Here is a 27,535-nt window from a genome sequence, read left to right as displayed (position 1 = left end):
TCCATTCTCATGGCAGCCCCTATTCAACCCCATGCCTTTCTCTCCCACCCACTTACTAATCATCTGATTTCTCTACTCCTGTGCCCTCATCAATGAGAGCTCTGAGAAACAAAATCTATCACAGAACATTGGAATTGGAATCAACAGAGCTGGGCACTGAGCACAACTCAGTAAGCCTGACTTGCTCAATCCTGTCATCTCTTTGACCCCTACAATCTTTTCCACTTAAAGTCTTTGGATTTTCATCTCTTACTACCAGCACTTAACCTCACTTCCTGCTTCTCAAAAAAGGGAGGGAAAAGTGGCTGTGACATATTCTTCTTAATTTTATACCCTTCTGACCTTTATCTGCATCCAAAAACTAGGCAATTAGTTGGACATCTATTTACTGAAGACATGACACCAATGATCAAGCTACCTAAAGGTCAATTCAGCAAAATTTCCAAATTTATCAACTTTTAAAACATTTGCTTTTGAACATCAAAATCCAATTTGGTGAAACTATCAATTTACCCAAAATGTGTTTCTATCAATATTTATAGAAATTGTGTTGCATGAAGTTTCATAGCTTTGTGAAACTTTTTTTCATAGCTCTTCTTTTTTCAGTTTTCAATTAGTTTCAGCTTGACTTAATCAGTTCTACCAATGTCTTTTTAGGATATCTGTTGTGTACCAGATTTCAATGAAACTCTGTTAAATGTCACGTTTGTGTGGAATATTCATTTCAGACAAGGATTCAGGTGCCTACAACAAACAGATAATACTCATTTGGACTTACCTGGCAAGGGAGATGCCATGATCATGAAGGTGGTTTCCCCAGGGCTTATCCATTGCACTCCGGGTATGCTGACCCCTGTGATTTCCCCAAATGTGGGAAACTCGACTGCCTAATTTGTGGTAGTGGGGGACTGTGTTCGCACTCTCCCCTGAAAGAAAAAAAATACTCATTTGGTCCAGCTGATAAATCTATGAATTAAAAACAGCACATTCCTAACTCATTCTGAGGCCAATCTTACTCTGATACTACTAGTAAAACCAAATAAGTAAATAACTATCACAGGCAAAGAAAATAGAGATCAATGTACTCTATTCAAAATTCCTCAACAAAATACTAGCAAACTGTATCCAACAACAGAAGAATTATACTATGACCAGATTTATCCCAGCTTGGTTTATCATTCTAAAAACCAGTAGATTTACATCATAATACATCATACTATATCAATAGAGTAAAAAACAAGAGCATAATTATCTCAGTATATACACAAAAGTAATTTGACAAAATCTGACACCTTTTCATCATAAAAACACTTAATAAACTAGGAATGAGAATTTCTGAACATAATAAAGCCCCACAGCTAGGATGATATTTAGTATTAAAAAACTGTATGCTTTCTCTCTAAAATCAGGAACAGGACCAGGATGTCCATTCTTGCTACTTCATTCAGCATTGTATTTGAGGTTCCATCAGGGCAATTAGACAAGAAAAAGAAAGAAAAGACAGTTGTATTAGACAGGGAAAAGTAAAACTGTCTCTATTCGAAGATGACATGATTTTGTGTATTGAAAATCTAAAGGAATCCACCAAAAAACTAACAAAGGATTTCAGCAAGGTTATAGGACGCAAGATCAATATCCAAAATTAGTTTTACAAAAACCAATCACATTTATACACACTAGCAAGGAAAATCCAAAAATTAAATTAACAAAATTCCATGTACAATAGCAAAAAGAATAAAATGCATAAAAATAAATTGAACAAAAACTACAGATTTACATGCTGAAAACTACTCAACATTATTGAGAGAAATATTTAGATGCCTAAATAAATGTAAAAATATCACATGTTCAAGGATTGGAAAACTTAATGTTGTTAAGATGGAAGTGCTCCCCAAAGTGTTTTACAGATTCAACATTATTTATTAAAATAATGGCTGCCTTTTTTTTTCTTCAAAAATTACCAAACCAAAACTAAAATTCACATGGAAATTACAGGGACTCAGAATTTCCAAAATAATCTTTAATAAATGAGAACAAAGTTGGAAAACTCAGACTTCCCAAATTTAAATCTTCTACAAAGTAATCAAGATTGTGTGGTATTGCCCTAACCGGTTTGGTTCAGTGGATAGAGCATCAGCCTGTGGACTGGGGAGTCCCAGGTTCTATTCCGACCAAGGGCATGTACCTTGGTTGCAGGCACATCCCCAGTAGGAGGTGTGCAGGAGGCAGCTGATTGATGTTTCTCGCTCATCAATGTTTCTAACTCTCTATCTCTCTCCCTTCCTCTCTATAAAAAATCAATAAAATATATTTTTAAAAAGATTGTGTGGTATTGTCATAAATAAGGATAGACAATGGAATATAATTGAGAGTTGAGAACTAAACTGTAATGTTTATGGTCAATTGATTTTTTGACAATATGCAAAAAAAATAAATAGAGAAATACCAGTCTTATCAACAAATGATACTAGGACTAGATATCCACATGTAAAAGAATAGGATTGGACCTCTACCTCGTATCACATACAAAAATTAAGTCAATGTATCATAGTTCTACATGTAAGAACTAAAATTATGAAACTCTCTAAAGAAAACATAGCAGTAAATCTTGACCTTGAATTAGAAAATGGTTTCTTAAGGATGATGCTAAAAGCACAAGCAGCAAAATAAATATTAGATAGTTAGACTTCATCAAAATGGAAAACTTTCATGATTCATGCACATCATCAAGAAAATTAAAAAGACAATCCATAGAATGGGAGAAAAGCAGTTATTTACCTACAAGAAAAAGCTCCCATAAGGCTGTCAGCTGATTTCTCAACAAAAACTTTGAAAGCCCGAAGGAACTGGCAAAGAAATATCAAGAGTGATGAAAAGCAAGGAGTTACAACCAAGACTGCTCAACCCAGCAAAGCTATCACAAAATCAAAGGACAGCCCTGGCCTGTTTGGATCAGTGGATAGAGAGTTGGCCCGAGGACTGAGATTCCTGGGTTTAATTCTGGTCAAGGGCACCATGCCTCAGTTGCAGGCTTGATCCCCAGCCCTAGTCAGAGCACATGCGGGAGGCAACCAATCAATGTGTCTCTCTCACATCGATGTTTTTCTCTGTATCTTCTCCTCCCTTCCACTCTCTCTAAAAATCAATGGAAAAATATCCTCAGGTGAGGATTAACAAAAAATAAAAAATGAAATGATCAAAGGACAGATAAAGCATTTCCTAGACAAGAAAAAGGTAAAGGAGTTCATCACCACCAAACCAGTATTACAAGAAATGCTAAAGGGTCTTGTCTTCTTAATAAGAATTTTTAAAAGACCAAAAATATGAATAATAAAATGGCAATAAATATATATATCTACCAACAATTACATTAACTGCAAATGGATTAAATGATCTAATCAAAAGACATACATTAACTGAACAGATAAAAAAAACTAGACTATTATATGCTGTCTACACCCAGCCGGTGTGGCTCAGTGGCTGAGCATTGACCTATGAACCAGGAGATCATAGTTCTATTCCCAGTCAGGGTACATGCCAGGTTGTGGGTTCAATTCCCAGGAGGGGGGTGCAGGAAGCAGCCGATCAATGATTCTTTCTCATCATTGGTGTTTCTATCTCTCCCTCTCCCTTCCTCTCTGAAATCAACTAAAAAAATATATATGCTGTCTAAAGAGAACCACTTAAGATTGAAAGACACACACAGACTGAAAGTAAATAGATGGAAAAATGTATTCATGAAAATGGAAACAAAGAAAGAAAAAACAATACCTATATCAGACGAAATAGAGTTTAAAATAAAGGCTATCACACCAAAAAAATTAAGCTACCTAGGAATAAACTTAACTAAAGAGGTAAAAGATCTCTACTCAGTAAACTACAGGACGTTGAAAAAAGAGATAAAGGAAGACATAAACAGATGGAAGAACATACCATGTTCATGGATTGGTAGAATCAACATCATTAAAATGTCCATACTACCCAAAGCAATCTATAAATTCAACACACTTCCCATTAAAATACCAATGGCATACTTCAGAGATCTAGAACGAACTCTCCAAAAATTCATCTGGAATAAAGAAAGACCCCGAATAGCTGCAGCAATCCTGAGAAAGAACAAAGTAGGTGGGATCTCAATACCAGATATCAAGTTGTATTACAAAGCCACTGTTCTCAAAACTGCCTGGTACTGGCACAAGAACAGGCATATAGATCAATGGAATAGACTAGAGAGCCCAGAAATCAGCCTGAACCAATATGCCCAATTAATATTTGACAAAGGAGGCAAGAACATACAATGGAGCCAAGATAGTCTCTTCAATAAATGGTGTTGGGAAAATTGGACAGATATATGCAAGAAAATGAAACTAGACCACCAACTTACACCATACACAAAAATAAACTCAAAATGGATAAAGGACTTAAATGTAAGACGGGAAACCATAAAAATTCTAGAAGAATCCAAAGGCAAGAAAATTTCAGACATATGCCGAAGCAATTTCTTCACTGATACAGCTCCTAGGGCACTTGAAACTAAAGAGAAAATGAACAAATGGGACTACATCAAAATAAAAAGCTTCTGCACAGCAAAAGAAACCATCAACAAAACCACAACAAAATCCACTGCGTGGGAAAACATATTTGTCAATGTCATATCTGATAAGGGCCTAATCTCCAAAATTTATAGGGAACTCATACAACTCAACAAAAGGAAGATAAGCAATCCAATCAAAAAATGGGCAAAGGATCTAAATAGACACCTTTCAAAAGAGGACATTCAGAAAGCCAAGAGACATATGAAAACATACTCAAAGTCACTAATCATCCGAGAGATGCAAATCAAAACAACAATGAGGTACCATCTCACACCTGTCAGATTGGCTATCATCAACAAATCAACAAACGACAAGTGCTGGAGAGGATGTGGAGAAAAAGGAACACTTGTGCACTGCTGGTGGGAATGCAGACTGGTGCAGCCACTATGGAAGACAGTATGGAGTTTCCTTAAAAAACTGAAAATGGAACTCCCATTTGACCCTGTGATCCCACTTCTAGGAATATATCCCAAGAAACCAGAAACACCAATCAGAAAGGATATATGCACCCCTATGTTCATAGCAGCACAATTCACCATAGCTAAGATCTGGAAACAGCCTAAGTGTCCATCAGTAGATGAATGGATTAGAAAATGGTGGTACATCTACACGATGGAATACTATGCTGCTGTAAAAAAGAAGGAACTTTTACCATTTGCAACGGCATGGATGGAACTGGAGAGCATTATGCTAAGTGAAATAAGCCAGTCAATGAAAGAAAAATACCACATGATCTCACTCATTCATGGATAGTAAAGACCATTATAAACTTATGAACAATAATAGATACAGAGGCAGAGCTGCCTCAAACAGATTGTCAAACTGCAGCGGGAAGGCAGGGGAGGGTTGGGGGGCAGAAGGGGGGAGGGGTAAGAGATCAACCGAAGGACTTGTATGCATGCATATAAGCATAACCAATGGACATAAGACACTGGGGGGTAGGGGAGGCCAGGGGATTTTCAAGGGCGGGGGGAAAAAAAAGGACACATATGTAGTACCCTTTGTAATACTTTAAGCAATAAAAAAAAAAATAGGCTATAACAAGAGACAAAGAAGGACCCAGCAACTCCAGGTCTGAGTATTTATCAGAAGAAACCCAAAACACTAAATAAGAAAAGCAATGTTTATTACAGCATTATTTATAATAGCCGAGATATGGAATCAACCTAAGTGTCCATCAATAGATGAATGGATAAAGAACAGGTGCATATACACAATGGAATATGACTCTGCCATGAAAAAGAATGAGATCTTGCCATCTGCAACAACATGAATGGACTTAGAGGGCATTATGCTGAGTGAAATAAGTCAGACAGAAAAATACAAATTCCAATTGACTTCAATTATGTGGAATCTCAAAAACAAGATAAATGAATAAGCAGAACAGACACAGACCCACACATACAGTGAACATTTTGATGGTTGCCAGAGGGAAGAGGGGTTAGGGGGTCTGGGTTAAAAAAAAAAGGTAAAGGGATTTAGAGATACAAATTGGTAGTTACAAAATAATCACAGAAATGTAAAGTACAGGATAGCCGTGGTCGGCAAACCACGGCTCGCGAGCCACATGCGGATCTTTGGCCCCTTGAGTGTGGCTCTTCCACAAAATACCACGTGCAGGCGCGCACGTACAGTGCTATTGAAACTTCATGGCCCATGCGCAGGAGTTGGTATTTTGTGGAAGAGCTGGTATTTTGTGGAAGAGCCACACTCAAGGGGCCAAAGAGCCGCATGTGGCTCATGAGCCGCGGTTTGCCGATCCACAGTTTGCCAACCACTGGATAGGGAATATAGTCAAGAAGATGGTAATAACTCGATATGGTATCAAATGGATACTAGATTTATCCTGGTGATCATGTTACAAGTTATATAAATGTCTAATCATGGGGGTTTAATGCTTGAAACTAATTTAATATTGTCCATAAACTGTTAACTTAAACAAATATAAACAAACACTTACAAATGTTGGTAAGGATGTGAAGAAATTGGAGCCTTCATACACTCCTAGTGGCAATGTAAATTAGTGCAGCTGATGTAGAAAAGTTTGGCAACATCTCCCAAAATATTTTCTCAAAAAGTTGAACATAGAGCTACAATATATACCATGCTAGCAATTCCACTCCTAGGCATATACTCAAGAGGATGAAAAAAATATGCCCACACAGAAACTTACATACAAATATTCACAGCAGCATTACTCATAATAGCTAAAAAGTGGCAATTAATACATATCCAAGTGTCCATCAACTGATGAATGAATAAACAAAACATGATATAGCCATACGATGGAATATTATCCATCATTAAAGAGGAATAAAGTACTGATATATGCTACAACATAGATGAACCTCAAAAGCATGCTAAGTGTAAAAAAAGCCAGACACAAAAGATCACATATAAAATGTTCAGAATAGGAAAATCCATAAAAACAGAAAGTAGGTTATTGGTTGCCAGGGACTGAGAAAAGGAGGGAATGGGGAGTAATTGCTACTAGGTGTAGGGTTTCTTTATGGGCAATGAAAATTGATTGTGCTAATAACTTGGTGAATGTACTAAAAACCACTCTAAATTCTCTATGTTAAAGGATGGACTTTATGTATGGATCTGCCATTTGACCCAGTGATCCCATTTCTAGAACTATGTCCTAAGAAACCCAAAACACCAATCAGAAAAAATGTATGCACTCCTATATTTATAGCAGCAAAATTTACAATACCTAAGATTTGGAAACAGCCCAAGTGTCCATCAGTAGATGAGTGGATAAAAAAGCTGTGGTACATTTATACCATGGAATACTATGCAGCAGTAAAAAAGAAGACTATCTTATCCTTTGAGACAGCCTGGAGGGACCTGGAGAGTATCATGCTAAGTGAAATAAGTCAGTCAGAGAAAGACAAGTATCACATGATCTCACTCATATGTGGAATCTAATGAACAAAATAAACTGATAAACGAAGTGGATCCAGAAATATGGAACAGAGTATGAAATCTCGGAGGGAAGGTGGGAGAGAGTGGATGGGTGGGAGCTAATCAACCAAAGACCTTATATGCATATATGCATAACCCATGGACACAGACAGTGGGGTAGTGAGGGCTTGGGATGGGGGGTTGGGGGCGGGCTGGAGGGGGTTGATGGGGGGACATATGTAATACTTTCAACAATAAAGATTTTAAAAAATAAATAAAATTTAAAAAGAAAAAAGAATGGATATTATGGTAGATAAATTATATCTCAATAAAACTGTTATTTAAATTAAAAAAATAAAATAAAAGTTACTATAGGAGTAGTAACAACTACATAATCAAGGATAAGAATAAGTAAACAGTAAGAATAAGTAAACGTCCTAAAGTATTCTTCCAATTGTGATATGAATAGAACCGGCAGAAATTCTACAAATGTTTCTTAGATGTCACTATGGCAGGGCCCATTTATCAGTCTTCATGACATCTAAGAACAATTATCTTAAATTAATGAATGTATAATATAATTTATATAATTAATTTTATCATTTATTGTAGTATCTGTTAATAACCTTTACCAACCAGCATGGAAATAGAGTATGGCCATATTTCAGTCTCTGTCTATATATCTATTACAATTACAAGTGCAAAAAAACATTATAAAGGCAAATTATTGGATTGAAAATGTTTGGGGGGGAAAAAATCCCCTTCCCCTATGGTTGTTTATAAAATTTTTGACATTTGAGTCATTGCACAACACTGTGGAGCAAAATACACAAGAAATTCTCATTCCCAAAAGTCATAGATTCAAAGCAAGGAAAAACTTAGAATACACTGAACTTTGGCCAACCATGGCAAAATAACTTCACTGAAACAGCTGCAAATAAATTAAAACTAAGCTAAACTAAACTTCAAATTAGTCAACTGATACTTTGTAGAAATCTTCACAAGTAGCTAAAATCCACCCAACCATGCAAATTGTTGTAAACTTTACACATAATCAAAAGCAACAAAATTTTGGTAAATTGACAGAATTGGTAAATTTCAGCAAACTGATCACTGTGAACTGAAATTCAGAGAATTGGCTTTCCTTACTTCCCATCCCAGAGGATGGGAGTCCTTCGTCTTCAAATGTAGCCCCTCCATCTGTTCTAGATTCCATCCCCTTCTGCTTACTCTGGCTCTTGCTCTGTTGGAGACAATCTGGAGTGTCCTTTTTTCTTTCCTAGAGTCTCCACAGGGAACGGAAGTCCTTCAGAGCCTGGAAAGCATACTAGCTCTTGGAAGATCCCAACAACTCAAACAGTGCTGGACTCTGGCCATTTCTTAATAGTCCTGCTCACTTTCTCCAGGGCTGGGCTGCACTGCAGAGCTCTAATGACTGTGGCTTCTCATGAGCATTGGAAAGGGGGACTAAGGCTTGGAGCTGTCTGAGACGAGGCTCTGCTGCTTCCAGTGCTGCTTCCTGCACGAAGAAGGAACAAATAAAACACAGAGCCAGTGAGAACGACCAGCCTCCCATCCAGTCATTCAGATGATTGTTCACAAGGCAGCCCTTTGGGTCACCTTTCCTTTCCCATCTGGTCCATCCCCACACTGATCTGTCCTTCCTTACCCTAGTTAATTCGCTCTTCCACTGCTTCCCTGTTTCAGCTCTTCCCGTTGTGGACCCACCTCGCAGTCTTTTCTGTTCTGAAACCTCTTTTTCATGGTGAAAAAAAAAACCCTAAACTCTCAGCTTTTTTATATGCCTCCAATCCTTCACTTCCCACTCAGTGCTGTCATGAAATGACCTCCCCTCTTTTTTATTAATTAATTCAGTGTAGCTGTGCCTATATCCTTTGTTCTCTCACCAGCATCCTCAACGCCCTGGTCTCTTAGGCCAATGAGCCCACCAACCATTATTTCTCTCAATAGTGTCTCCTATTATTTAACACTTTCCCCAAGATCCCTATCATATCTCCTCCATCTGCCCCATTTTTCCCAAAGTCTCAACTCCTCCCCAGAGAATAAATCACCAGATATGGAGGCATCAAATTCCTGCCCTTCCTCCCGCATTGCCCTCATACCCTCCTCACACCTACCTGCACCCTCACCCATCTTCCCTAACAGTCTTGAAGGAGGTAGTGCCTCTCTTCTGTTAAAGGCCAATTCCTCCTTATAGTCATGGTAAAGTCGTCAGTCCCTCCTCTCTCCTCTGGGACCTTGCTCCACTAGCCATTGCTTATCCATTGACTTCTTCTCTATGGTGTTACCCCTGGTCCTGCTGCTTTCTTCCAAGCAACTCTCCCCCAATCCTTCCACTCCCCACTCCTCCATCCAAGCCTGCTACCTATCTTCTCTATCTTTTCTTACTACATTCACTTGGTAGTGATCCTTGATTCGGTTGTCCCACTAGCATTCTTTCTTAATTCTGGAATAGCCCCTTCATGTCAGTCGTTCACTTCACAAGTATTGATTGAACATCACCTATGAGCAGGCACTGCTTGTACGTGCTACACTGGTGAACAAACGAAGCTTACTGTTTAGAGAAGTACAAAGACATTTAATCACACCAGAAACTTGCAACTGTGATAAATACCACAAAGGAGAAGTACTAGGCACCATGAGGACCCATCACGTGGGGATGGACCTAGTCAGAGAGGTCAGGGAAGATGTCTTTGGTGGAGTGGTGCTTCAGCTGAAACCTGAAGGGTAAATGAGAGGTCACTTAAGAGAGGAAAGAACCAAAGCATGCCCTGGGAAGAGGATACGTTTATGTGATAGCATTTTAAAGAATCGGTGTGTCCGGAACCGGTATGACTCGGTGGATAGAGCGTCGGCCTGCGGACTGAAAGGTCCCAGGTTTGATTCTGGTCAAAGGCATGTACCTTGGTTGCGGGCACATCTCCAGTAGGAGGTGTGCCGGAGGCAGCTGGTCAATGTTTCTCTCTTATCAATGTTTCCAACTCTCTATCCCTCTCCCTTCCTCTCTGTAAAAAATCAATACAAAAAATCTTAAAAAAAAAAGAATCAGCGTGAATGGGAGCTGCCATCTTCTTAAATGGTCTTGCCCTCTGCTCCCAAGATTAATCTGGAAGGGCACAGGAGTCAGCCCAGGCCACCTGAAAGCTTTCCTCAGGATTTCTGGATGTGTTGGTGTTGTTATAAGGCTTATTTAACTATGGTTTTTAACTAAGTACACATATAATATTAATTTTAAAATCAGTTAAAAACATCAGGAGGGTTCGGTTGGTGTAGCTCAGTGGTTGAGCATTGACATATGAACCAAGAGGTCACAGTTAGATTCCGGGTCAGGACATATCCCCGGATTGTGGGCTCGATCCCCATTAGGGGGCAAGCAGGAGGCAGACGATCAATGAATCTCTCTCATCATTTCTCTCTCTCTCTCTCCTCTCTCTCCCTCTCTCTTCCTCCCTGAAATCAATAAAAATATTTTTAAAAGCTATCAGGAGGGAGAAGAGACAAGTCTTCCAAATAGAAGTATTCCAAGTAATATACCACATATTATGCTATGATATACATCATATGTGCCCCCTCCAGGAGCTGGAGCTTAGCCCTCCCTGAACCCCTACACCAAAATTAGTGACTTACTTCCAAAGAACAGAATATGAAAAGGGAAAAATATGTAGCTTTACAGTGGACAGACCTGGCAGACACAACCTTAACCAAGTGATCAAAGTTAACATCACCAGTGATAATTCATGTTGATATAATATACCTCCTGATATGATGTGATGAGAAAGGCACTTCACCTCTGTGGCTCTCTTTCCTCCCAGTCTAAGGAACATCCTACAAATGCCTGGCCAGTGCTCTTCAAAACTATCAAGGTCATGAAAAAAAATAAGGAAAGGCAGAGAAACTGTCACAGACTAGAGGAGACTAATTAAACATGATGACTAAATGCAATGTGGTATCCTAGATTGAATCTTGGGATAGAAAAAGGACATTGGTGAAAAAATGGGGAAATCGGAATAAAGTTTACTTAATAGTAATGTACCAAAGTTAACCTTTTATTTTGAAAGAGATATTGTAATTATTTAAGCTGTTATCATTAGAGGAAACTAGATGAAGGATATATGGGAACCCTCATATCATCTTTGCAAATTGTCTATAAATCTAAAATTACTCCAAAGTAAAAATTTAAAACATCAGCAGGAGAAAATGAAGCAAAATAAATTAAAATAAAAACAAAAACCAGAGACACTGAGAAAGTCTTGACAGTATTTGAATTTCTGGTTCCATTTGCCAGTCAGCTCCCAGGTTTGGTTATCTAGACCAAAAAATGTACCCTTCTTTCTCAAACGGATTCAACTAGGCTTCTTTCACATGCAATAAGTTTTCACTCTTACACACTGTCACTACTGTTTTACTATCACTTTCTCCTTATCTCACTGTGGCCTGGTTTCTTTCCCCTCCTCTCTTTCTTTTTTGTTTTCTTAGCAAATGTCGCTTATACAATACAGTATTATCAACTATAGTTACCAGGTTATACATTCAATCCTCAAACCAAGTTGGATTTTTTTTTTTCCAATCTCTCTTCATTTCCTCCAACCCCTGCCTTTGGCAATTACCATTCTACTTTCTGTACTTTCTGTTTCTATGAGTTTGACTTTTTTTTTTTTTTTTTTACGTTTTCACATATAAGTGATACCATGCAGTATTTATCTTTATCTGGCTATTTCACTTAGCACAATGCTCTCTAGATTCATCCCTGCTGTCACAAATGGGAGGTTTTCTTAGTTTTAAAGGGTAAATAATATTCACATATATTATATTTTCTGTGTCTATTCATCTTTTGACAATTATGGGTTGTTTCCATGTCTTGGCTTTTGTGAATAATGCTACAATGAGCACAGGGTGCAGATTATCTCTTCGAGATAGTGATATCATTTCTTTCGTATATATACGCAAAGTGGGGTTGCTGGATCATATGGTAGTTCTATTTTTAATTTCTTCAGGAATCTCCATACTGTTTTCCATAGTGGCTATACCAGTTCACATTTCCAACAACAATGTACAAGGGTTCACCGTTTCTCTACATCCTTGCCAACATTCGTTATCTTGTGCCTTTTAAAAATAGTATATATCCTAATAAGTGTGAGGTGATAGTTCATTGTGGTTTTGATTTTGATTTTCCTGATAGTGATTTTGAATACCTTTTCATGTACCTGTTGGTCATTTGTATATCTTCTTTGGAAAAATATGTATTCAAGTCCTGTGCCCATTTTTTTTTTTCATTGGGTTACTTGGTTGCTTTTTTTGGGTGTGTGTGTGTGTGTGTGTGTGTGTGTGTGTGCTATTGAATTGTATGAGTTCCTTGTATATTTTGAATATTAAACCCTTATCAGATTTGTGATTTACAAACATTTATTCCCATTCTATAGGTTCTCTCTCTTTTTTTATTGTTTCTTTAGCTGTACAGAAACTCTTTGCTTTGATATAGTCGCTTTTGTTTAATTTTGCTTTTGTTTCCTTTGCCTTTGGTGTCAAATACAAAAAGTCATTGCCCAGACCAACATCACTACACTGAAGTTCTTCCAGTTTTACTTTCAGAACTTCCGTTCAAGTCTTTCGTCTATTTTGAGTTGATTTTTGTGTATGGTTTAAGATCGTGGTCCAGTTTCAATCTTTTGCATGTGAATATCCAGTTTTCCCAACCCCATTTATTGAAGAAACTATCATTTCCTCATTGTGTGCTCTTAGCTCCATTGCTGAAAGTTAATTCATATGCATGAGTTTATTTCTGGACTCTATTAGTATATTCTGTTCTATTGGTCTATGTGTCTGTTTTTATGCCATAACCATACTGGTTTTTATTCCTATAACTTTATAATTAGTCTGAAACCAGGAACTGTGATAACTCCAGCTTTGTTCTTCTCCTCCTCCTTTCTTTTGAACCCTACGGTTATCAGCTATATCCTAATTCCAAAATCTAATGGAGACCTATCTGACCTCATCTTACTGTGGTATTTTTTTTACTTTGTTAGCAACTCTCATTCTAGTAGATATTTCTTTTGGTGGCTTCTATGGTAACATTTTGGACTCTACTATTTTCTTCAAGTCTTACCTTGTTGGCTGTTTCTTCCCAATCTCTTTCAAGGCTCTTCTTTTGTCCCCTTAAAGGCTGCCCAGACCATCTTCTCACTACATGTTCTCCATAGGTGACCACGTCCATTCTCAGAGCTCCACTTAACCACCTATAGACTGATGGCTCCAGAATATCTATCCTCAGTTCAACTCTGTCTTCTCATTTCCAAATTTTTTTAAAAATATATTTTATTGATTTTATACAGAGAGGAAGGGAGAGAGATAGTCAGAAACATCGATGGGAGAGAAACATCAATCAGCCGCCTCCTGCACATCTCCTACTGGGGATGTGCCCGCAACCCAGGTACATGCCCCTGACCGGAATCGAACCCGGGACCTTTCAGTCTGCAGGCCGACGCTCTATCCACTGAGCCAAACCGGTTTCGGCTCATTTCCAAATTTTATACTCAAACACTTACCAGACATCTTAATTTGGATATGGCATGTACATCTTAAGCTCATCAAGTCTAAAAACAAATTCATTATCTTCTCTATCTCCTTGCAAACTTGCTCCTTCGTTGTTTCCCAAACCTCGTGAGTAACATCACTAAGGTATGACCCAGGAACAAAGAAGGCATCTTAGAGTCCTCCTATGCCACCACTCCTCACTTCTAGTCAGCCACTAAGTATTTGTAGTTTTATCTATTACTCCTCTCTTCTAATCCTACTATCACTAATTTAGTTTAGATCCTCAGTATAAGTTGGATAATTAAAACTGACCTCTACCTGAATCCCTTTGATTTTCAATATTGTAGCCAAAATGACATCAATATCACATAACCTGATCATTGTGCTTCCCTTGTTAAATAAAATTTTCAATGGTTCCTCAGAGCCTGGGCCCTTTGCATGACATACAATATCCTCCATTATTTGACCCTATTTAACATTTCTGCTTCCTCCTTTCACACTTGCCCATATGCCCTACACTCCAGCCAAGTCAATCTACGCAAGACCACCACCACTATCACCTACACACCAACCTCCATGGCCAGAAGCTACTTTCTTTCATGCCTTAGATTTTGAACATGGTGCTGTTTATCCTGCCTGAATGTCCTTTATCCAACTCCTCCCTCTGCTATGCTTCTATTCATCCTTCAAGATCAAGTTCCAGTGTCATCTTTGTGACACCATTTGCTGATGTCCCACCCCTGGCTGAGTTAGGAATCCCCTCTATGCCCACAATCCCAGGCTTTCCTCTATCATACACTTCCCAGTGCTAATTTGCAGATCTGTCTTCACAGTTTACTGAGTTCCTCAGTCATATCTTTTTTTTTTTATTGCTTAAAGTATTACAAAGAGTATTACATATGTCTCCTTTTTTTCCCCCCGCCCTTGACAATCCCCTGGCCTCCCCTACCCCCCAGTGTCTTATGTCCATTGGTTATGCTTATATGCATGCATACAAGTCCTTTGGTTGATCGCTTACCCACCCTCCTCCTGCCCTCCCACCCTCCCCGGCCTTCCTGCTGTAGTTTAACAGTCTGTTCGAGGCAGCTCTGCCTCTGTATCTATTTTTGTTCATAAGTTTATAATGGTCTTTATTATCCAGAAATGAGTGACATCATGTGGTATTTTTCCTTCATTGACCCTCAGTCATATCTTAACTATGAATTTTACGTATAAAGCCGGCACACAGTAGACACTTATATGTGTCTTCAGTAAATGAATAAAGCAATAAAATATCTTTAGGTCAAATATCTATAATAATAAAAACATAATATCGACCGAACGGCTGAATAGCGGAACATCTATATGAACAACCTTCCGGACGACCTTCCAGATGAAGCCAGGGCTGCAAGGGCTGAGGCAGCCAGGGCTGCGAAGGCCTACTCTTGCATGAATTTATGAATTTTGTGCATTGGGCCTCTAGTATCTCAATAAAATTAAAAGGAAAAACATTTAGGTTCTTCTGTTTTAAAAACTCTCTGGCTCCCTAAAATACCTGATCCCTCCCCCTGACACAGATCTCTCTCCTTCCCTGTAGTCAAGCCTCTTTAAAGAATGGTCTCTACTCTAAATCTTCAGTTCCCTTTACCTCACTAGTTCCACTCCTACCACTCCACCTACCCCATTGTCCACAAGGTCACCAGTGGCTGCCCTCTCACCAAACCCAATGGATACCTTTCAGCCCTTATCTCGTTGACTTCCTCTGTGTTGTTTGGTCCTGATGACCACTCCCTGATTTATGGCTTATATCAAAAAATTTTTAAAATATTTTTTTATTTAATTTACAGAGTGAGGAAGGGAGAGGGTTAGATAGATAGCTTCATGGCTTCTTTTTTAATTTTTTAAAAACATGTTTTTATTTATTTTAGAGAGAGATAGGAAGGGAGAGGGATAGATAGAAACATCCATCTACTGCTTCCTGCATACCCACTATTGGGGATTGAACCCACAGCATGGGCATGTGCTCTGACCAGGAATCAAACTCATGACCTCTTGGTTCATGAGTCGACGCTCAACCACGGAGCCATACCTTCATGGCTTCTTTTTTAAAATATATTTTTTTATTAATTTCAGAGAGGAATAGAGAGGGAGAGAGAGATAGAAACATCAATGATGCGAGAGAATCATTGATCGACTGCCTCCTGTACATCCCACACTGGGGATCGAGTCCACAACCCGAGCTTTTGCCCCAACTGGGAATCAAACCATGACCTCCCTGGTTCAGAGGTCAATGCTCAACCCCTGAGCCATGCCAGCCCGGCGTTCATGGCTTCTTCATTGGCCTTTCCCTTGGATTGGCCAATGCTCCCTTCCTTTCTTCTCCCTTTCTGGCCATTCCTTCTCTCTTTCTTCCCCCTCTCCTCAACCTTTAAATGTGGGAGCTCCACAGGTTTTAGACCTCCTTCTCTCTCCCATGTACTTTCTGCCCCTGGGCAATCTTATTCCCTCTCTTAGCCTCACTTACCATTTGCCACATTTACCATCTAAGGCTACCCAAACCTAAAGTGATTCCTCATTTTTCCAATCTGAAAATGTATACCTTTAAGAATGAGGATCAAAAGTTTACTTCTATTATTTAATGGACTATTTCAGCCACCTAACACATTTTCCAGAATGGATGACCTTCCCTTCAGTGAAGTGAAGATTGTGGGCGAGCGCACAGCACAATTTGAACCCACACATGATGCAGTCACTGGAAACTTGATCCCAACTCACAAGTCCCATTTGCATCACACTAGGGCAGTGGTTTTTGGCATGAGTCCTGCAGGATTATACCCATGACCTCTAAAAATTAATGTATTGCCTTTTAAAATAATTTTTAATTATCAATATTTTTACTCATACAGAAAAGGGCATAAGTACCAGTGTTCAGCTCAATGAATTGTCACCCATATAACATCACTCAGGTCAAGAAATAGAACATTTCTAGCATCCCAGAAGCCCCTCCTAGATACCACTGTATGGCTTTTAAAAGCAATCTTTAAAAAGTGTATATAGAGACATACAACACATGCAGTAGTGAGGTCATACTACCAGGAATAGTTACCAAAGCTGTGCTAAATTACTTTGACTATGGATTCTGGGGCACATGACCTATACAAGCATCTGAAATAGTATTGTTCAGGATATTTCAGGTTAATGGTTCTTGCCCAAACAGTAAAAATAGTATTTATTGAGCACTTACAATGTGCCAGATTCATGGTTTACACATATTAAATAATTTCCTCCTCAGCCCCACTTTTTAGATGAGAAAACTGAAGCAGAGACAGGTTAAGTAACTTTCCAAAAGCCACACAGCTCGAAAATGGCAGAGTCTGGACCCACGCCAGGCAGTCTGGCTCCAGAGTCCACAAGCTTAGTCACCATACCATACTGCCCTATCCAGTGGTTTGTTGTTCAAAATAAAAAGTAAATGAGAGCAAACCCTGTAATATAAGAGACTTTGTAAGAACTCAAATATAAGATTACTCCCTCTTTCCTGAGGGATGATTTTGGAAAAACAAAAAAGGAAAAACCTCACCCTATATTCAAGTTTATACGGTATTTGCAGATGACTTCCAAATATTTATGTCCATCTCAGACCGCTCTTCCAAGCTGCAGACCTACCTACCCAACAGGCACTTCAAAGTCAGCAGTCCAAATGGAAAGTCATCCTCCTCCTGTATCATCTCCCTACCAGCTCCTCCTCCTCCCTTTGTCTAGCACAGTGAATGTCACCACCATCCACCCAGTTGCCCAAGCCAGAAACCAAGGACTCCAGCCTCTCGTTCAAAATCGCATTCCCTTCTCCTTTAACTGAAACTCTGTGCTCTCTCCCCAGAAGTTCCTGCTCTCTTTGAATAAGTCTCAAGTCCAGGATACCTTTGGACTCATACCTACTCAAAGCCATAGGACAGAAGGGGAGGGGTCAAAACTCTTCTAGTTCTTCAAAACTCTCTGCCTCTGTTTTACCTCACTTCTCCCCGTTTTCTCCACCAAGGTGGCACCTCAAACTCCTTCCCACCTCCCTGCCCAGTTTCCATCTCACTTTCCTTTCTCTGGGGTATTTGTGAGTTAGACCACCATCCCCAAATCTCTTTGTTGCAATAGCCTCCAATCTCTAGCCTCAAGTTTGGTAAGAAAGAAGTTAGGGAAAGAGAACTGAGCGATGAAGAGGGAGAGGGGATAAAGATAATGGGATAAATAGAAGTGACTAGGAGAGGGAATGGAGAGATGAAGGAGGAAGAAGGTGGGAAAGAGGAGGACAGGGACTGGAGGAATGACGGAGGGAATGGGGAGAAGGCAGGAGGAGAAGCGGGTGATGAGGAAGAGACGGGGAGAAAGGGACAGGGGGAGAGATGAAGAGAAGAGATGGGGAAATGGGGTGGAGAGCTAGGGAAGGGAGAGGGGCATAGGAGAAGAGTTGGGGAGAGAGGAGCGAGGAGAAGGGATGGGGAGAAGAAGCGGATGGGGGAGAACGAAAGGAGAATAGAGAGAAAAGAATTGAGAGGGAGAAGGGTTGGGCGCGCGAGAGAATAGGACAGTGAGGGAGAAGAGGGGACGGAGGGGGAGTGGGGGGCGGGAGAGGAGATGGAAGGGGAAGACGAGGAGAAGGGGGCGAGGAGCGAGGACGCAAAGAACGGGATGGGAGGAGGGGACGGGGCGCAGTGACCTGGAGAAGGGAAGGGAACTGGGAGGGCGCAGAACAGGGGCCGGATCCGGCGCCCGGGACGGGGGCCGGGAAGTCGAGGGGCGGAGGAGGCCGGGCGGGTGCTGGGGGGGCGGCGGCGCGGGGCGCGGGGGGAGCGGGGGCGGGGGCTCGGCGGGCAGAGGGGCGGGGGCTCGGGTTACCGCGCGGAGGGCGGGGGAGGGGAGGGGAGGGGGCGCGGGGCCGCGGCGGCGAAGCTCGCGTCCTCCGCGGGGCGGCTGTGGAGGAGGCGGCGCCCCTGCGGTGGTGGTGACGGCGGCGGACGGACACACCGACGGCCAGGGGCGCGGGGACCGACGGCGGTCTTCCCGGAGCTCATCGCGGGCCCGGAGACGACAGCGGCGGACGATGCGCAGCCCCAGGCCCCGGGCGGGCGGGCGCTGCCCGGGGGGCTGACCGCGGCCGGACGGCACCCCTGGACCGGGCGAGGGAGCCCGCGCCGCGCGGAGGTCAGTGCCCGCCGCCGTCCGGCCCTTTCGGCCGCAGTGGCCAGGCCCGGCCGGCCGCTCCGGGGCGGCGGCGGCGGCGGTGCAGCCGGGGGCTTTGTTCTGAGCCGGAGACAATGGGGGAGGGGGGGGGCCTGGGCCTGCGGGACGAGGGGGAGCGTGAACGTGTGCGCGGGGGCAGGGCCTGGGGGGTCTTTGTGTGCGTGTGTCCTCGAGTCAGGGTGTGTGTTGGAGGGAGAGCGCCGGGGGTGCGGGGTGCGGGCAGGGTGTGTGTGCGTGCATGGGCTGTGTGAGTGCGTGTCACTAGGAGGCTGCGTGCCTGTGTGTGTCTGCTGGCTGCGTGTGTGTATGTGCGTGTCACTCCCAGGGTGTGTGGGTTAGAATGAGTGTGTGTCATGGTGAGAGTTCCTGTGAGGGAGTGTGCGTGTGTGAGTGTGTGTGTGTGTGTGTGTGTGTGTGTGTGTGTGTGTGTGGCTGCCTCTGTGGGAGCCATGTGTCAGAATGTGGAGGATTGTGTGTGTGTGACAGAGACAAACTGAGAGACAAAGAAACTGAGGGGGAAGAAGTAAAGGGCAGCAGAGGAGAGACAGGCAAAGCCTCAAGAGGAGGCCGGTCACCCAGGTGGATGCTCTGAGTTTGTGTCCAGGACACCTGGTCGGAGTCCTGCGCAGGGGACGGGGAGGTCACCACAGGCCTGGTTCCACGTGGAGGGGGTGGGGAGAAGGAGATCTAGAAGCACAATGAACTCAGTGTGGCGTGGGCTGGGCCCGCAGCCATGGGGTTATAGGCCAGAAAAATATTGTTGCTTATGTCAACTCCTCAAATACCCACAGGGGACACAGTCATAGCCCTACTCAACCCACAGGGGACCCAGTCCCAGGCAACACACACATTTAGAAGAAATGCCTTCAAAGCCATCACACACGCCCAGAGAGCACTGTCAGAGCCAACACACACCTACAGAAGATGCTCTCGGGACAGCACACACCCACGGTAGGAATGATACAGCCAATACATTCCCACAAGCTCACTGTCAAGACCAACACATACTGTGGGGGGCACTGTCACGGCAACGCATACCTACTGGAGTCATTGTCACAGTCAACCCATCATCTAGGTTATCCTTCATCAGAGCTGCATACAAAACAGGTATCCCGGAGCCCTGACACTAACAGGGAGCTGTATTGCAATCAGTCACCACACACCCACTTGTACAAACCATAGGAGACACACTTTTAGGTGACATGCACACACCACAGAGTGAGCTGTCCGAGCTGCTAAATAAACTCCCATTAACTTATGCTGCTCACACCATGACTCCTCATCTATAGACTGCCAGGCTTACCCTCTTCAGGCCTGACAATTTGAGGGCCTGGATCAGTCTTCCCCATGCCCTATATCCTGTCGTAGTTCTAAGTGTCCCTCCAAAACTTCAGCCTCACAGATCCTTAGCTCCTGTTACCTTCCTCTCCCTTCCCAGAACCACTCTGTAGAACTGGTCCATCTCTAAAATTCTAAACTTCGGCATTCCACCCTCTGCCCAAAACCTCCTATGTCCTTCCAGCTCTCAGATGCCCTCACTTCCATTATACTTATTCTTCAACTCATAACGATCTTTTGCCCTTGACCTCTTTGCTTTCTCCTAATCTGCCCCTTGACTGGCTTTGTGCTCTTCTTCCAATGTATACATGTAGGACCCTCCCTTCAACCACTCCTTGGTCACTCTTGGTTACATTGTCCTTGAGCCCACCCATCCCACAAAATCTTAACCCTAGCTGGAATGAACTTTCAACTTCACCAAGTGATGCTTCTATAAATTCATGCTTCTATAAATTCATGCTTCTATAAATTCCACCCTCAACTAGGCCCTCCATAAATAAATAAATAAATAAATAAATAAATAAATAAATAAATAGGTGATTTGTTTTATTTTTGTCACACCTCTTAACCTCATATCCCTCACCCATTGTTTTCAGCAGATTCTTTAGTCATTTGCTGGCTTGTTCATTTAACAAACACATGTTAAGCACTTATTCTGTGCCAGGCTGTGAAGTAGGTGCTAGCATTACAAGGATGAACAAATGGACATGGTCCTTACCTTCATGTAGCTTACAGGTTATGGAGTGAGTGCTATAACATGGCAGCACGTAGCCAGTGTAGAAAGGTCAGAAGAGGCTTTCTGGAGGAAGTGACATGTAAGCTTCAGTTTGATGAATAAATAGGGAGTCAACCAAAGGTGAGGTGGGAGAGATGGAGGTGAGGTGGATGGGGGGAGAATATTCCAAGCCAAGGGAGCAGCATGAGAAAGGCCACGTGAAGAAAGTGATATATGTTGGGGTATAAAGCAATCCAGTGCGCCTGGCACTAATAGCACTGTGTCAGGAGAGGTGAGAGTCTGGGAGAAAGAGGTCGATGGAGGGTTAGTTTTATCATGCGTCCTTATAGTTCATAGGACTAATATTTGTCTAACCCAAGAATAATGGGAACATCACCAAATCATTTAAAGTTGTGGTGTGATATGATCAGATCTGTTTTAGAAATACCACTCTGACAGCAGTGTGGAGGGAAGAGACTGAAAAGGGGGATAGTTGGCTGCTGCAGGAACCCAGGAGGGGATCTCGCTGGCCTGAACCGGAGTAGTGGTAGTTCAGAGGGAGGAAGTAGATGGTTTCAGGGGTTCTTTAGGCAGTAAGGTCAGCAGGGCTCAGTGATAGAATGGATGTGAAGATTGAGGAGAGGAGGAGGTAGGAACACCTAACCTGGTCTACTTGAACACTGAGAAAACGGAGGCCACCCTGCTTAAATTCCTAAAATTTCTGCCTCCTCCCTCAAATTTCATCTGCATCCTCCTCAACCTCTTCTGCTTTCCTGTAAGAATGAGGAGGCAGCTCTTCTATATATGACCTGTCTTGCCCATGTCTTCAGTTTCTTTCCATATACCCAGTCGTCCTTTGAGCATGTGAATAGCCTCCATCTTCCTTAACCCTGTAATATCCAATTAACCAAGAAACTCGCTTTGCTTCACTACCACATTTTGTGAGTGTCTTCTGCACTGCGCTGCTCCCACTTCTTCATTCCCATTTACGTCTGCCCTTCCAGTGTAACTGCTCGCCCTAAGAGAAAGTGGCCTCTCACCTGCCAAATCTAGGGACGCTTTTTCAAAAGTCCTTAACTGCTTGACCTCTTAATGACCATTCTCTTCTATTTGAGTCTTTTTGTCTGGTGGCTTCTGAGTCGTTATTTCATTCTATGAACACTTAATGAGCTCTCATGTGCCAACCACACTGCTAGGCAATGGGAATACTGTGATGGAAGATACTATTCCTACCCTCAAAAAGTTTAAACCTCAATAGGAGAAACAGGCAAATAAACAGATGATTACTGGTACAGTATGGTGGGAGTATGTGCATCTCTCCCAGAACTCCTGCCTGTTCCTTCTCAGTCTGCTTTAGGGGGTCTGTTGGGTGGCCCCTCAATGTTACTGTTCCTTAGGGTTCTGGCTTGGACCTTCTTATCACTTTACTATATACACTCCTCTGGGTGAACCATCTCATTCATTTCCAGGGCTTTAATTATCACTTATTTAAGCTTATGACTCCCAAATATCTACCTCTTTCAGACCTCTCTTCTGACTTCCAGACCTTCATATCTGCTTCCTACCTGATCTTTACTATATAGCTCACAAGCCCCTTAAAATGTCCAATCCTGAATTAATCATTCCTTCCTCCCCAAGCCATCCCCACTCAGTTATCAAGCTACAAACCCAGAAATTAACTGTAGCCACTCCCTTCTCCACATGTCTCATAACTCAGAAAGTCATTGGAACCTGTTGAGAGATCCAAATCTGTTGGGCCAGGTGCCTGCTAGGATTCTTGGGGGGAGTGAAAAATGAGGAAGCTGTGACCTGCCATCAGGCCACAAGGCATTACAGTGCCTTGCTATTCTCTCCACTCTACCAGGCCCCCTTCCCTGGAGGTGCCATAGGCAGCTCCTTCCTCTAACGCCCCCCTCGCATACATCCGCTCCACACCCTCCAGCTCCTGGCACCCTAGCCCCTTCTCCTCCTCATATCAAGTTCCCAGATACGTGTGCTCTTGCCTCTTCCCTCTCCTGCCTATCAGTGGTAGTGGGAGCAAGACTGGACTCTCTAGTGCCCTGGTACCTGCAAAGCAAAGTCCCTCCGAAGGGATTGTGCTGTTGGATCCCTTCTTTTTCTTGGCTTCCCATTGCCTGCCCCTTCCTTCATTTCCAGTGTCAGTATTTCCTGGGTAACCCTCTGATGTCCAGGCATTTTAAACCAATGCCACATGGAAGGACTTCTTAGTTCTTGTGTCCCCTGGTGAGAGGGTACTTCCTCCAAGAAGCCCACCTGGAACTCCCAGGCCTGAATCAGGATGCCCCACTGTTCTGCTTAGCATACTGGAATCTCTTTATTTTTCTCTCTCTAAGCTACTCAAAGGAAGGAGCTGTTGTCTTGCAGGGCCTAGAATTCCCATAAGGTTGGTGAGGAAGGAGGAGGGGAGGGAAGGAAGGAGGGAACAGGGGTACACATCCGACCTTCCAGCCACACCATTTCCACCTGGATGACCCTAGCTTCTCCGAACTCCCCTTTCCTCAGGTGAAAATGGAGGTAACATTAAGAGAGTGGCTTTGAGGATTCAGAAAGAAAACAACTATTAAGTGCTCAACTTTAACTTAATTTTATTTCCGTCTCAGTCCCTCTACTGTGCTCACCTGCCCCTCAACCTCCTACCTCCCACTTCCCCAAACTTGCTCTTTCCTCTCGACATCTCTGGGTTGCTACATCTTCAACTTCTCTGCTAGCTCCAGCCGCATTGGCCTCCTCTGCAGTCCGGACTCCGCCGGTCAGGGTCAGACTTAGAACCAGGCCCTTGCTGCCCATCACCACCACCCCTAGATCTCTCACCATTTCCAGGTCTCCCTACCTGTGGACACCACAAAGGCAGCAGGGACTCGATCTCTCCAAGTCACTGCTATTTCCCTACTGCTTAATATGGTGTTTGGCAGATGGTAGGTCTTCAGTAGATATTTGTTGTATAAATCTACTGATGAATCATTTCACAAGCATGCCCTAGGCCTGCCTCTCCCTGCTTTTTTTTTCTTTTCTTTGTCTTCTGCAGTCCTCCAAGCATCCTCTAGTCCCATCCCCTATATCACCACCTGACTCCATGCCCACCTGGACTGGCAACTACCTCATCACCGATTTTCTCTCCTAAAGCAGAAATTCGCTCATTTTCCTTCCTGGATTCCCAAGCCCTCCAGCAGAGAAGCAGTAGTTTTGGAGTCCATCAGGGCTGTGTTCCAGCTGTCTCTCTGCTACTTGCTCTGCGCCTCAGTTTCCTCATCTGTGAGACAGCACTTATCCCAGGGTTATTTGTGTGTCCAGAACACAATAGCAGCTGATATTTATCGAGGCTTCTCTGTATGCCAGACACCGTGCTGCGTTTTTGTAGCATTCGCTCATTTAACTCTGTACAACCATAAAGTAGGCCCTTAAATCCCCATTTTACCGAAGAAGAAACTAAGAGTTAGAAAGGTTAAACAACTTTCCCAGGGTTACGCTGTAAGTGGTAGAGTCAGAATTTGAACTCAAGTCTGTCTGACAACAGAACCCATCTTTTCCTTCTTCTTTTTAATCCTTACCCAAGGGTATGTTCTTTGGGTTTAGAACGGAGGAAGAGAGAGAGAGAAACATTGATCGGCTGCTTCCCATACACACCCTGACAGGGGATCTAACCCACAACCATTTTTCGGTGTACAGGATGACACACCATTTTTCGGTGTACAGGATGACACTCTAACCAACTGAGCACCCATCTTCTTAACCACTGCAATACTAGTTCATGCTTGCACACTTATAAGACATTTACTGCGTGCCAGACACTGTTCATACTGCTAACATAGTGCAGTGGTATTAGTATCGTCCTTATTTTATAAATGAGGAAATGGAAGCACTGAGAAATTTAGTGGCTTGCCCAAAGTCACACAGCTAGCTAGTGTGAAGCTGGGCAAAAATCCAGTTGGTTTGGTCCCAGATTCCACATCTTCACCACTATCCTGTCCTGCTTCACTGTGATGTATTGCCTTCCTATTCTGGGAGTTCGATAAGTGTGCATTGGTGAATGAATCTATGCTGACATCTTTTCTATGGCTACTTATTAATCAATTCATTCTCTCTCACTTCCCACTGCAGCAGGGTTGCGCCCTATGGCTCTCCTTACTGTTTTCCCCAAGGTCACTAGTGAACTCCTCATTGCTAAAGTCAGCAGCCACTTCTCAGCCCTCACCTTACTTAACTCTGCTGCCGATCTTTCCCTCCTTGTTGAAATGTTTCCTCCCTTCTGTGATACTGTCTGTTTCTCCAAGAAGAATAAAGTCTCCTCAGTCTGCACTTTATTTTTTTATTTTTTCAGTCTGCACTTTAAATGTGACTGTTCCCCAGGATTCTATCCTAGACTCTCTTCCCACTCATCCTGATGGTCCCCACACCCATGGCTTTCCGTTACTCCTGGATTTGTCCAAGTCCAGACCTCTCTCCTAGGCTCCAATCCAGCTGTGCCTGGGACAATTCCAATGGGGATCCCAACAAGCACCCCAAAATGGCTTCTTCTCTGTGGTACCCTAATGGCACCACTTTAGTAACCAGGCCAGAAGCCTGGGAGTCGGTCTGGAACCCTTCTATTCCCTCATCCTTCCTGAAGAGACAGTGGCCAAGTCTTGTAAGCTTCAGTTCCTTGCATCTTACTTCTCTGTGTCCTTAACCCACTGCTCCTGACCTGGGCTGTTACAGACACCTCATACCTGTCTCCCGCCTGTAAGTTCTCTTCTTCAGGTCTCCCTTAGCTTGCTGGGGACTCTCTCCCCTCAACTCTCTTGTCATTTCTTCCTCTCTCCATCTTTCCCTTCTCCCCGAATCCCAAGCAGTGTGGAGTGATAGTCCTGGTTTCAAATTGAGGCTGTGTTAACTCAAGGAAATTGTTTCACTTAGAGCTTCAGTTTCTTCAATGGAAGGCGGGACACCTTCCTCACAGGGTTGTTATGATGATTAAACAAGATACTGTCTGTGAATTGCCTGGCATAGGGCCCAGCACACCATAAAAGCTCAGAAAATAGACTTTCTTTCTGCTTCCTCTGCTCACATCCGTCCCAGCCTCTCCCTGAGGTGCCTTCTGGGAGCTAGCCCTCGGGAGAGCCAGGCTCCAGGTACTGCCCTGGCCACTGATCACTGTCCCTTGGGAAGCCAGTTTGTCATCCTTTTCCTCCCTCTCTTTTCCTTATTCTCCTCTCTGCCCCCTACCCTTCCAGCTCTGTCTTCTGCCTCTATCTACCTCCCCATCCCATCTCTCCAGGCCCACTGTTCCTGTCTCTGACTTACCTCCCCTTTCTGCATTAACTCCACTCGCTTTCCTTGGCCATGTACACTCACTCTCCCTCAGTCTTGCTCCCTGTCATCCACCCACCGGAACTCTTTCCTCTCTCCCTTAGGCCTGGCCCTGTACCTCCACCTCCCTTTGCTCACCTAAGCCACCCTCTTCTTCCTCCAGTTCTGTGCCACTCTCGCTTTAGTAGCTCTCCTCCTCACCCTGTTGTCTTTCTGGTCCCTGCCCCTCCCTGGCGCTGGGACAGGAAGTTGAGGGAGGAGGCCTGAGTGGTGCCAGCTCCCCCAGCCTGCTTCCCCTTCTGTACCTCGGGCCACTCCTCTACTTCCTCCTGGAGTATCCCCTTCCCTCATGGTCCCCCTATTCCTTCCCCAACCCACTTTTCCTTCCTCTCCCATGTACCCCTGCTCCCAGGCCCTATAGACACACAGGCGGCGGGGTCGGGGGAGGATTGACATCACATTGCAGGCCCCAATGAACAGTCTCGCCCCTCCCCCTCCTAATGAGAACCAGCTGTGGTTCCAGAGGCCCAGATGTGGGGGTAGAGGGGGAGAGCAGGATGGAGCCAGAGGACAGAGTAACAGGACGGGGACAGAGTGAGGGCATGCAGCAAGGCAGAACTGGGTGGGAGAAGAGGTGTGAAGACCTGGGGAAAGAAAAGATAGATTTGGGCAGGAGGCAGGACAGACAGGTTGGGGAAAGACAAGATGATGGCTGATCTGGAGGAAGGGATGGGACAGACCTGGAGAGGGAAAGAGACAGGAACAGGGAGGAGGAGCAAGTCTAGGGAAGAGGCAGTGAGAAACACTGGACAGATGGGGGAGATGGTGCTGAGATGAGAGCTGGAGAGAGGATGAGACAGTCTCGGGAGAGAGTCTGGAGTTCGAGTTTGGAACTGGAAGCCCTGGA

The 27,535-nt window shown here is 43.3% G+C and overlaps 1 protein-coding gene and 1 non-coding gene across 3 annotated transcripts in view; both read left to right on the top strand.

The window, feature by feature from the left end:
* Window positions 1–770: 770 nt before the first annotated feature.
* Window positions 771–929, top strand: LOC132242382 (U1 spliceosomal RNA). The gene has a single exon (XR_009454585.1). It is a non-coding gene; the product is annotated as a U1 spliceosomal RNA (small nuclear RNA).
* Window positions 930–18,952: 18,023 nt separating this feature from the next.
* Window positions 18,953–27,535, top strand: part of DCHS1 (dachsous cadherin-related 1) — a 33,533-nt gene continuing 24,950 nt past the window's right edge. For both annotated transcript variants that reach the window (XM_059708766.1, XM_059708767.1), the window contains exon 1: window positions 18,953–19,229. The gene's annotated coding sequence lies outside the window, so the exon portion shown is untranslated. The remainder of the gene's footprint in view (window positions 19,230–27,535) is intronic.

This window comes from Myotis daubentonii, chromosome 9 (assembly GCF_963259705.1).
Source record: "Myotis daubentonii chromosome 9, mMyoDau2.1, whole genome shotgun sequence".
In the NCBI taxonomy this organism is placed as follows: Eukaryota; Metazoa; Chordata; class Mammalia; order Chiroptera; family Vespertilionidae; genus Myotis; species Myotis daubentonii.
This window is presented reverse-complemented; position numbering and strand designations above follow the sequence as displayed.